We start from the raw sequence: 12,758 nt of genomic DNA, 5'->3' as shown, positions 1-12,758 counted from the left end.
GGTTTGAGGTTTTTTTTCTTTCTCTAAGAGAATTTAAACTTAAAAAGAACTATTTTAGAGCCAAGTGATTAAACTGAAAAGCAGACTCCCACCCAAAAAAACTGTGGTTACTTAAATCTTAATAATTAACAAGTCATTGAAGGTCCCATTTCTTGATGCTTATCCTCAAATTCTGTTTAAAAAAAAATACAGTCAAGTTTATCTATTTTCCCAGATGTTTCTGTTAAAAAAAAAAACTGGTATGCTTTATGGTCATTTGAAAAATATTAATAGAAGACTTAGGCATCTGCTTTGTTAGAGATTTGGGTTTGCTCTCACGGGGAGACCCCTCTTGAGGGGGAGGATGTGGGAAGGGTGCAGGCCATGGCTTGCTTTCAGAAGGCTGTGAGGATGCCCTCCAGCTGAGAACAGGCCCCAGCATCCCCCATCTCTCTCTTCTGTCCCTGCTGGACCGTCACTCGGATGCCAGCACGTCCCTGCTTCCCTGCTTCTGTCTCAGAGGCAGCTTCTTCTGGCAACAAGCAGGAGCTTTGGAACCACTGTCTTCTGTGCTCACCTCCCGGGTGCCCTGCCCAGGGTCAACGCCACCCACCACGCACGCGCGGCATAGCCGGCTGCTGCGGGGCCAGCAGACTGGTCCACACAACCACTGGGGGGAGCAGGGTGGGGCGAACCCTTCCTCATGCTGGACACCTTCTTCCATCCCCGCAGGTCACTGTAGGTGAGTCCTGGCTGTGTAACAAGCAAACCTCTCCCAGCCGCAAAGGGCTAAAGCACAGGCATTGCATTTCTGATTGTGCTGTACCTATGAGAGGCAGGCCACACCTTCCACCTCACTGGCCTCCTCAAGACCCGAGACCTGAGGCCCAGGCAGCTCTGTGACCCCAGGAGCCTCCTTCCAGCCTCCCAGCATACACTTTCTTCTCATTCTCTTGTGAGACACCACAGGGACCAGTCTCCAGGGGTCGGAATTCCCTTCACTGACTCTGGGAATCTTGGGCACTGCTGTCCAGGAAGGTCCAGGTCCCATTGCCAAAAGTTGGGAGTCACCTGATAAGATCTCCTTTTTCATATTCTCAGTGTGGTGGGCTGCCACCATGCTGCTTCCTTTAACTGGTGAGCCTGTTAACCCAGGACCAGCTACAGATCTTGTGGGGCCCAGTGTAAAATTAAAATGGAGGGCCTTTGTTCAAGAATCATAAAGAATCTCAAGACAGCAACAGCAGAGAGAGCATTGGCCAGGTGCAGGGGCAGCACTGGGTTAACCGTACACCATCTCCTGAGACAGATGGCCCAAAGCCATGGGAATGGAAATATGTCCTGGGTTGGGAAGATACATTTTCCTGGAGTCAAGATGCCTCATCATTGTAAGGCATTTGATACCTTTATGGCTCTACCTGTGGAATTGTTCTATAATAATAGTGGCTGAAGAATGGCAAAACTGTTGTTGAACCCAAGTTCTTATGCCCCTCACACAGTGAGGACAAACAAACCGAAACCTCAGAGTTTGGAGCAGAGAAAAGTTTTATTGCAAGGGTCAAGCAAGGAGTATAGGCAGCTCATGCTGTAAGGACCCAAACTCCCTGATGGTTTTCAGGGAAGAGTTTTTAATGTAAATTTTAGGCGGAGGGCTGCAGGATGCATGCTTTCTTCTGATTGGTGGTGAGGTAACAGGGTGATGTTTCAGGAATCTTGCGTTCAGCCTGAAGTTACCACCCTCCACCGGGTGGGGGCCTTAGTTCCTGTAGAAGAACTCAGAGACCTGTATCAGATTAATATGTATATCCACTGGGGAGGAACTAGGATTCTGCTTTATTGCTGCATTGTTGTTTCTTGACTGCTTTTCCTTTGTTTCAGCATTCCCTCACTTTCCTAATAAGTAACCTTTGGAACTCAGGGAAGGCCTACAAACAAGAAATGCGGGACATGGAAAGGCTTTTGTACCTGGGAGGGCCCCACAGAGTCCTGCTCAGTTTCAAAACCAGGAAGCCATAGGTCATGTAAACACAGTAGTTTTATTTTACTGGGTTCACACAACATTTTAAAAGCGTACAATTTCATCTGAAAATCTACATTTTCAGCTCCTTCTGAAACATCAAAAGTAAGGACCTTGAACCAGCTTGGAGAGCACTGCCCCTGCATAGCTCTGACCACTCTCGAAGTAACCTGTGCTCCCAGGGCCCAGCAGTTTCCATCCTCTCTGCCCAGCTGGCTCAGCCCGTTTGCACCTTCACAAGAAATTACCGTAGACAGTGCAGCTTATGAACAGCAAGTATCTCTCACAGTTCTGGAGGCTGGAAGTCCAAGATTAAGGTGCCGGCAGATTGGGTGTCTGGTGAGGGCTCCTCCTGGTTCCTAGAAGGCATCTTCTCCCTGTGTCCCCACGTGGAGGAAGGGGCAAGGGAGCTCTCTGGAATCTCTTCTATAAGGACACTGATCCCATCGTGGGGGCTCCACCCTCATGACCTCATCACCTCCCAAAGGCCCTACCTCCTGACACCATCCCCTTGGGGGTTAGGACTCAACATAGGAATCTGGCGGGGCACACAGACATTCAGTCCATAGCACCTCCTCAGTCATCCATGCTTTCTTCCTGCCCTCTGGAGGCCATGATGCCTCTCCTGCTTCAACAGCTTTGCCCTGAAACAGGAAGATGAGCTGTCTCATCAAGGGGAAAATTTGGGCAAAGTAGGAAAGTATATTTCCTAGTTACTGGGTAAAAATTTGAGATTGAAGAAGAGTGATATTCACCCAAAATATAATCAGGACTATTTTTCTTTCTCCCTTTTCCCTCCCCTCAGTCCCTGCTGCAAGGATCATATCCATCTGTTCCTCAACTGCACCTTCTCTCTCACTGGAGCAGGGGCGTGGAGCCCTGAACTGGGGAGCTGAGTCCACGTCCCCACCTTTGTCTGCCTTTGCAAAGCGTCGGAGAGGAAGGCGTTTTCCTCTGCCTTCCGGGTTCTTCTGGCTGGTCTAAGAATTGCACTGACATGAGACAGATGAACAGGAGAAAAGCAAACAAAAGTGTAATAACACATATACATGGGAGTGACCCAGGAAAACTGAGTAAATCACCAAAATGCATGAAGCCCTCACCTTACCTACCACCTTCTGCTAAAGACAGAAGAGGATGCTGAGGGTGGGGAGAGTCAGTTTTGGGAGGCTACTGGGTGAGGTTCTTATGCAGATTGAAGTCCTGCCTTCTCCAGTGATGAGAGTTTCTAGAGGCTTGGCCATCCTCTTCTTCCTGCTGCGGAGAGGGAGATATCCTTACAAACAGAGCCTTCCCTTCTAAATGCAAATGTTTCTTACAAAAGAGTAATTCCTACTTGGTTTTCAGAGTTTTTCCCATGTATGCTGTTTCTTAGAAAATAGGCAGCTTAAAATAATTAATATGCCCAAGAGACACACTTTCAGGTGGCAAAATTGGCTCCCCTACAAAAGCCTCCCAGAGACGCAGTGCAGCTCACACCCCTCATTTGTCCAGTCGGACACTTAGCTTAATTGAGTGCAAGTCGAATTATTAGTTCACAGCTACAAAACCCTCCATCCCCACCACTGTAGTTGGCCTCATTAGGGGGGATAATCTGTCTTAAAAGAGATTTGTTTTAAAACTCCTAAGACTCAAGTTGCTCCTGTCTAGTGAGGGCATAATTTAATATGACCACCAGAATGCACATGTCCGATTCTAGGGGACCTATTGATATTGGTTTTATCAGTTGGAAGACATTGGTGTTCAACTGAATAATGACATCTTCAGGAAAAGAGGGCCCTGCTTATTTTTATGAAATATTATCTACTGGGAGTAAGTGCTGGTCTCACAAACAGTTTCTGTCCAAGCTCCTCAAGAACAGGATGTGATCAACAAAGTGAATGATTTTCTCTTTAACACAGAGTAATCTGTCTGCTCTCGTGTAAACAGCATTCAATTTTTCTTGGCATAATGGCTTCCTCTGTAGATGAAATGAGCCTTTTGTACTTGAGAAAAATGTGTATAATTTTGGCCATTGGCTGAGATAACTTAACAGCTTTCTGAAGTCAGATATTTTTAGAGCGCATGTAAAACAGCGACTGGTAATTAATAGAATATCGACTGGTTCAGCCTCGTCTAATCATAGACTGCATATAAATCATAAGGTGTTTTGCAATTAGGAAAATCCATATTAAATAACAAAGTACTGTTATCTCAGTAAACTTAACAAGTGTGGACTAATGCAGTATGGAATAATTGCTGCAATACAGATGTACCTGTATAGAACAGGTCTCCATTTATCGCACGTAAAACAGACTTCGTGTTTTTGTGGACACGGCTGTACTGACTAAAGGTCACTGGTGAAATACTTCGCCAATATCCCCAAAATGCTTGTTTCTCCTCCAGGGATTTTCCATACTGTCTGTCTATCCCAAACACCAGCAGAGCCTTCTCTTTGCATCTCTACACAGGTAGTGATTAAAGGCTCCTTGATTTCAGCAGTGCCAACCAGGATCACAGCATTTATGGAGCCTTCAGCATCCCCATTACAAATGCCTCATAAGTGATCAGCTGTAAAGCAGATTTGAACCAGCTGAGGACAACATCAGCATAAAAAGATCTCAAAAGATCTTGGCCTGAGAGAGGATATTCTTTTTATGATGAGATTTTCCCATTTATTTTTAAAATATATAGAACACTTTTATTTACATTTGCCATCTATTTCATAGAAAAAAATATAGAAGAGTATTGTGTTACTCTTTTTACTTGGGCATATATCGCTTCTAAAAAAATAAGACACTGGAAACAATTTTTATATTGGATGGCTACTTAGTTATTAGAGTTTTTTCGTTCGATGACATGCTCCCATTTGTATCTATGGAGAGTTAAAAGGCTATGAACTTACTCTCATTATTTGGTTGAATGGTGCCTTTAAAATGTTTATTTTAGAGCAGGAAGGGATCTTCAGGTCATTTAATCTAATAGTCATTTGTGAGATGAGGGAAGTAAGGAGGAGATAAGTAAATGAAGGGGTTCAGGACCTGCCAACCCCAAATGTGCCACTTTGTTGTGTAACCGAAAGTGGGTCTGGCTGCTCACCGCTCAAAAGCCAATAAAGAGGCAAGGTTCGTGGAAGCAAAAGTGTTTTTTATTTTGGGTGCTGGCAACCGATGCTTTGCAAAGGCAGACAAAGGTGGGGACGTGGACTCAGCTCCCCAGTTCAGGGCTCCACGCCCCCGCTCCAGTGAGAGAGAAGGTGCAGTTGAGGATCAGATGGATATGATCCTTGCAGCAGGGACTGAGGGGAGGGAAAAGGGAGAAAGAAAAATAGCCCTGATTATATTTTGGGTGAATATCACTCTTCTTCTATCTCAAACTTTTACCCAGTAACTAGGAAATATACTTTCCTACTTTGCCCAAATTTTCCAATGAGCCTTAAGCTGTGCCTGCTTTCCAAGGATTGGGGAGGGACTGGGGAGGGTAGTGTTGACTGGAAACAGGCATCCCCCTGATGAGACAGCTCATCTTCCTGTTTCAGGGCAGAGCCGTTGAAGCAGGAGAGGCATCATGGCCTCCAGAGGGCAGGAAGAAAGCATGGATGACTGAGGAGGTGCTATGGACTGAATGTCTGTGTGCCCCGCCAGATTCCTGTGTTGAGTCCTAACCCCCAAGGGGATGGTGTCAGGAGGTGGGGCCTTTGGGAGGTGATGAGGTCATGAGGGTGGAGCCCCCACGATGAGATCAGTGTCCTTATAGAAGAGATTCCAGAGAGCTCCCTTGCCCCTTCCTCCACGTGGGGACACAGGGAGAAGATGCCTTCTAGGAACCAGGAGGAGCCCTCACCAGACACCCAATCTGCCGGCACCTTAATCTTGGACTTCCAGCCTCCAGAACTGTGAGAGATACTTGCTATTCATAAGCTGCACCGTCTACGGTATTTTCTTGTGAAGGTGCAAAAGGACTGAGCCAGCTGGGCAGAGAGGATGGAAATTGCCACACCCTGGGAGCACAGGCTACTTGGAGAGTGGTCAGAGCTACTGCAGGGCCAGTCAGCTCTGACAGTCATCTTGATGTTGGTCATGCAGTGGTCTGATCAGCGTCATCCTGATTGTTTTAAGTGTAGTTCATCTTCAGTTCCAGGGTCAGTTTGTTCCCATTTTTCTTGAAGCGAATTCTCAGAATTGTGGCAGCTTATGTCATGGCTACAATCTGGTCATCATGTAGTTAACTGCTTCCACCTGGTGGGGGTTTCCGTATCTATAAGACAGCTCACAGGATATGGCTCAGAACATTATCTATAGCCCTTGAGAAGGAACTAAAGGTCCTTGACTTTGCTTACTGACTAAACTATTATTGTTTTGTCCTGTTTGACTGCTTTTCTCTGCTTCTGCATTTTCTCACTTCTTGATTAAACTTATTCTTTGGCTAAAGTTTTTCCACAGGTAAAAGGCTGGCAGAGGACATGGCTGGGGCGGGGGTGGGGACATAGGGTCCTGTTCCATTTCAGATGTACTGATTACTTTGAGCTGAAGGCATTTGAAGGGCAGCAGATGCAGGGGGAGCTTCCCCTCAACCCCCTCAACTGCCTGAACACAGAGCCTCCACAGGAACTCGGGGTCTTTGGTCCCCTCCTGGGAGCTTCACCACCAGGAAGACTGACTCTTGTCCCAGGAGAGGAGCCTAGGAGTGGACCCCACCCCCAGACAGACCGTCACCAACTGCCACCCTCCCATTCATCCTCTAAGGGCCACTCATCTTCCCTGGAAAACATGTACTATCCCCAGAGAGGCACCCCCTCCCCTTCCCCTGTTAAGATGGTATATAAGCTCTCAAATTTTACCACCATTTGGATATTTACTTGTTTTTTCCTGTGATGCCCCCAAGCACATAATACTAAAAACGAATAACTGCATATAACATTTCTCCTATTAATTACCTGTTGTCAGTTTATTTCATAGATACATAGGAGGGTAGAGGGAACTCTTTCCCCCCCTACAAAACTTCCCAAGGTCATGGGCGTCAAGTTTCAGTTTCATGAGAGCTGAAACTCAAATGCAGGACCCAGGATCTAAACCCAACACATGGCCACTCCCCACCAAGTGTAACCCTCGGCACCAGGCACAAGGTTACACAGCCAAAGTGAGACCTCAGATCTAAGCTTCCGTCACCCTTTCCACCGCTCTGTGCCTGGTGCTGTCCTTCTGACTCAGGTGATATTACCCAGACCCATGCAGGTGCACGTGACTCCTAAAGGTACAGGGCAGCCTTGGTGACTGATCACCACTGTGGTCTCCATCACCCATATCTCTCGTGCGCTCAGTGCTATGTGCACACTTGTCCTGGTGGCATCCCTGTGAGGTGAGTGCCCCAGACAGGAGAATGGAGCCCAAGTAACCGTGGCTTGTCCCTCTAGCCCGTGCCTGGACCAGGCCATGAGGCCTCCGGCCCACGGCTCCACCCCTGATGGCTGCACCAACCCAGGCCAGCAGCAGCCATGTCAATATTTAAATAAGCAAAAAATACAATATTAAAACCTGTCTGTATATATCAGATGGAAGCATTTTGTTTGGAATAGCATGCATTTTCTTCAGTAGTTCAATAGTTGTTTCTTTTCATTAAATGACAGTTCCCACCTTTGATACTAGGGCCAGTGTGGAAACATGAAGCACCCAAATTGTTCCTTTATTCAAGACATAAATATATATTTTTTCAACTTTAACATAGAATATAGTAACTGACTTAAGCCTGTCTATTGAAAAATTCCATGAACCAATTGAAGCTAAAGAGAGCTATTGAAATGTACAGGGTCAGTGATGAGAACTTTTTGGATGAGCGTTTCCAACGGGCCAATAAAATACACACTAAGTATGTGTCTTCATTATGTCTCAATATTCATAGAAATAGATTTTATTGGAAAATGTGGTCACATCTGTTTTCTGCTAAGTAAAAATCTGTGTGGATTTAAGGACCTGATAGAAAACAAATAAATGTATAAAAACAGTTTAAATGATCTAAATCACTTTTAGTGTGGAGGGTTTATAGAAAAAAAATACATATAAAAATATACTTTTTTATGTGCACTCTGGCATTGTCCATTTTATTTTTTAAAGAGGAAGATTAAGCAAAAACTTTATTCTCAATTTATAAAGATTAAGAATTAGCAGGTTGATCTGTGAATAATGGTTAATAAACCATTTATCTTAGTCTGTTCAGGCTGCTGCAACAAAACACCACAGACGGGAGCTTAAACAACAGACATTTATTCCTCACAGTTCTGGAGGCTGCAGTATTCTGAGATCAAGGCACTGACACTGTCTGGTGAGGCCCCCTCCTGGTCCATACATGGCATCCTCTCCTGTGTTCTCACCTGGTGGAGGGAGAGGGAGCTCTGGTCTCTCCCTCTTCTTATAAGTGTACTAATACCATCTAGGGGCCCCACCCTCATGACCGTATCTAAACCTCATCACCTCCCAAAGACCCCACCTCCAAACATCATCCCACTGGAGGGTCAGTTCTTCAACATGTGGATTTTGGGGGGACACAAACATTCAGTCCATGGCTCCAATCAACATTTCAAAGGGCCGATACCCCCTGATGAACAGCTTTCACCTTTCCACCTGCTCTCATTTCTAACCCCAAACCTCTGCTCTCTAGCCCCTCAGAAGTTTTGCTTTTTCTTTCTTTTTTTTTTTATGCTCTTTCTTCAGGAAAAGCTTTCCTGCCTGCACTCTCACTCTCCACACACTTCTGTCTCCTGAGGATGTTTACTTTCCCTCTCCCACCTCTCAGATTTCTGCTCCTTTTTCCACCAGCCATTGCTCCCCACCTGATAAGACCATTTAGCACATTTTGTGTTTGTTGATTAAAGTGTGTTCCCCAATCCTGAAGTTAAGAAGAGCTGAGTTAAAGGTTTCATATTCTTCCCAGACACTTTTGTTCTCAAAGTGTGCTCCCTGGACCAGCCTCACATGAGAACTTACTAGAAACGCACATTCTCAGGCCCCACCCAGGCCTGCATCAGATACTGTGAACTGGAGCCCAGGAGCAATATTTCAACAACCCCTCCAGGTGGTTCTAATGCTGTTGCATGTTCGAGAAGCATTGATGAAAGAAAAAAATTGATTTTGAGGAACTTGAGTTTGATTTCGTTTTGATTTCCTCTCTTTTTCCCTACGTGCACTTCTCTGATTTTCACAGAAAGAAAAAAGGGAGTGTCCTATGCATTCCTAAGGTGGGAAGGGAGGAAGACTGCTCATTTCTGTCACCTCAAGTAGATCATTTGAACTTGATGTTACATCAGAATCACCTGGAGAACTTGCTGAACAACGCTGATTCAGTAGATCTGGGCTGGACCAGGATCTGCATGTCTAGCAGGCCCCCCTGTGGTGCTGATGTTGCTCTGGGAGTACCACCGGTCTCAAAGAACACATTGGTTTTCCCCTCAGGTGATCCAGTTGATGGCTATAAGGGGAAAGAGTCCAAAATAACACACCATACATGATGAAAGCCAATTTGAGCATAAATATGGACTAAGAATAATGATCTCTGCATGCACAATGGTGATCATTATGTTTAGCTCTCTAGCAACCAGAGTTGAGATGACTTCACCCACAATCTTTGCGGGCATGTTGGCCACGGCTGCCATCCTCACAAGGTTTCCCTGCTTTCCTTGAATCTCCAGATTTCATGAGTGTACAATATGGCCCAAACTCAGATTACCTGTAGTTGATTCTGAATTGTGGCAGCCTGTAGCACATCTGAAACTTTTCTGAAAGGCACCTCTCAGTTATGGAGCAAGATGGACAAATCAGCTAATTATATCAACTAGGTACTCTCTGCTTAATCAAGAATTACTCTGTCAAATGCCATTATTAGTATGCCACTTTCTGATGAATGAGAATGGGACAAAACAGTATATAACTCCAAATAATAGCTTGTACAATCCAGTGTGGTTTCCGTGATGGAGTGAGAGAATAAGTGTAAAGGTGTTTAATAATGTTCCATATTCAGTTCTATGTAAGATTCCAATAACTTACCCTGTACCATTTCATGATGATCTTCATTATCTTCGCACTAGAGATTGATTCACTTTACTGTCCCTGTGTTACTATACTGATGTGGCAGGTTATTATTTAGTGTATTAATATTATTTGCGAAGTTCTGTTTGTTTCTGGAAACAAATCTAGGAGAACTATTTGACTGTCATTTCCAACCTCTGAATAAGATTTGTTATCTCAGATGCATTTCATATAATTTATGCATAATTCAGCAACAAGAAAATATTTCTTTATGCAAATAATAAAGATGTTACAAATGTGTGCAGTCTGCACTAAACTTTTGAAAACAGTTTTGTACCTATTGTCTTGTTTCATCTTCATGACACCCTCTGAGATAAGTATTTTAATCCCAAAATGAGTAAAATGAACTGCAGTCGAGAACTTGAGATAATGCAGATATTTGGTGTGAGGAGTGGAACTAAAACCTGCTTTTCTGGCTCATTGTTCCTTATTCTTCCGTCACGATGGTTTCTTTTTCCCACTGAGCCCGGAAACCCACTAAAGGCAGCCATCTGGAAACTCACATGTGGAAGACTTACATTGTCTCTAATCAAGAACTTAGGTAAACTTGCAGTTTCAATCCTTGAATATTTTGAATATGCCACTGGGAAGTGAAATCATAAACATTCTAACAGAATCAAGCAAAAGCTGGGTAATCTTCCACAGTTCATTTTAGTAAGCATGTATTGAGAGTCTGCTCCCTGCTGTGCCAAGCAGTGGGGGACACAGAAATGACTGAAACATGGTTTCTAATTGCTAGACACTTGCATTCTGGGTGGATGGGATGGGTTTGGGGAGGAAGAAGCCCTAACTTATCATCAAGTCATAAATTTACATTCCTATTAATGAAGGTACCTACAAACTGCATTATTCACTTAGTAGAAACAAGTTTTGTTCTTTTTTCACAGGTTAAGAAGTTAAAAGTTAAAGAATACTACTGACATGATACAGGAGGTTAGTACTATCGTTTTGTCTCTCTACTCTGGGATTCACGATTTGTGCACAGTGTACACAACTCCATATAATAGTAATGGGAGTCACTCTTGGATATTGGAAAGAGAATTTTTCCCTCTAGAATTTGCACAGGAAAATCCCTGAGAGAATAATAATTTCCACAGCCCAGTCATTGCCCTATCGGGACCCAACAAGTTACTCTGCACCATAATTAAGTAAGCACAACAGGCAACTTCAGATTTCAAGACTCTGGGTTTTATGGTTACAGATGTTCTTCTCACTGTAGTCTGTTCAGCAGTTCCTTGGGTCATAAATGTTTAATTTTTAATCTATTTTTTATCGGTTTTATGTAATGCAGGCTGCTGGTATACCAAAAGAATTTTTACTAGTGCATTTTATGTGTGGGAAGTTTGTGATAAAAGCTTTAGTGAAATAAAATGAGGTGTGTTCCCTCAAGAAAACATTACTGTAGCTCAAAACACAGGTGAATGTTCTTTTCATAGGACATGGACTATTTGGATCTCATTTACAGTATTGTTTGCAGACTTAATATGATCCTGGGAAATCACATGACTTGCAGGTGTATTACTGAGGGCACATGGAGTTACATCATCTATTTGTGCTGGAAATGTCCTTTGAAATGATTCAGGGGCTGGAAACAATAGTCATTTCAGGATATATTTATCTTTTCTGACTCAAACAGCTGTCCCACTTTTCAGGAGACCTTGTGTTATAGACCATATGTGCCAATGAAAGGTAAATTGTTAAAATACCACAAACAAGAGCTGACAAAATCACCAGTGACATCACGTGTTTACATATCTATTATAGCCAAACCTAAATTTTAGTTGCTCTGGAAACATAACAATCATTTCGACATGTTCTGGGTGTGAAACCTTGAGGTGAAATCTTCTGTTGGGTATTTAACACACAGCATAGCACAGGGTCTGACAATTTAAAAATGATTCTTACACCTTCCATTTAGCTTGACATATCTGAAACCTTTCCTCACTCTCTCCTTTTGGAAGGACTGTCTGATGCACCAGTAGACAGGGTGGGTTAATCATTACCCTTTGGCAAAGCAGACTTATTGAAAGGGAGAGGAAGAAGCCAGCTCTTAAGCCAAAGAGAGTTGTAGCAAAGGAGTCAAAGAGCATGAACTGTGACCCAGGGAGAGGTGTGCGCGCCCAGTGGGCTATGGCTGAGCTGCACTCATGCTGCCCCACGGCACCTGACTATGCAGTGACTTCACGCAGAAGCTCCCTGGAACAGCCACGACCCACACCTTGGCTACCATTTCTCCTGATTTGGTCTCTGTGTTGATTCCAGAGTTGGCTTTGGAATAATAAACTGAATAATCTTGCTTCAAACCAACAAAATTTCACATTCTTCAATTTTACTAAAACCAAAACATCATGCTTTCTACTTCCATGGCCAGAGCCGATTTTCTACCACGCTTTGCCCTCTCCAGCAGCCGGACCATCGCCGTGTCTCTCCCTGCAGTGCTGGTTCAGGTACAGGCATGGGTTCTCTTTGCTCCAGGCACTTACCCAGGGTCTTATGTGCCCCCAGCGAATTAAAACACAATCCTTCTCCATCGAGTTCTTGCAGGGCTGTGCCTTTCTTTCTGCTCAGCCCTTCACAGTGGAGTCTGTCATTTTAAACTGACTAGCTGGTAAGAATTTTTAAGACACTATACATAGCAATACTTGGCAGTTACGTTAAAGCACTTTATCAACTTAGAGTTCACAAATAATCCCTATAACTCTACG

The 12,758-nt window shown here is 44.1% G+C and overlaps 1 long non-coding RNA gene across 1 annotated transcript in view; it reads left to right on the top strand.

The window, feature by feature from the left end:
- The window catches only part of LOC307182586, a 326,414-nt gene extending 313,864 nt beyond the window's left edge, over positions 1–12,550 (top strand). The window contains exon 4 of the long non-coding RNA XR_013827209.1: positions 10,941–12,550. This is a non-coding gene — a long non-coding RNA (uncharacterized lncRNA). The remainder of the gene's footprint in view (positions 1–10,940) is intronic.
- Positions 12,551–12,758: the final 208 nt, after the last annotated feature.

This window comes from Stenella coeruleoalba (genome assembly GCF_951394435.1).
Source record: "Stenella coeruleoalba genome assembly, chromosome: 2".
Classification (NCBI taxonomy): Eukaryota; Metazoa; Chordata; class Mammalia; order Artiodactyla; family Delphinidae; genus Stenella; species Stenella coeruleoalba.
Note: the sequence above shows the minus strand (reverse complement) of the source record. Positions and strands in the feature narration are given on the sequence as shown.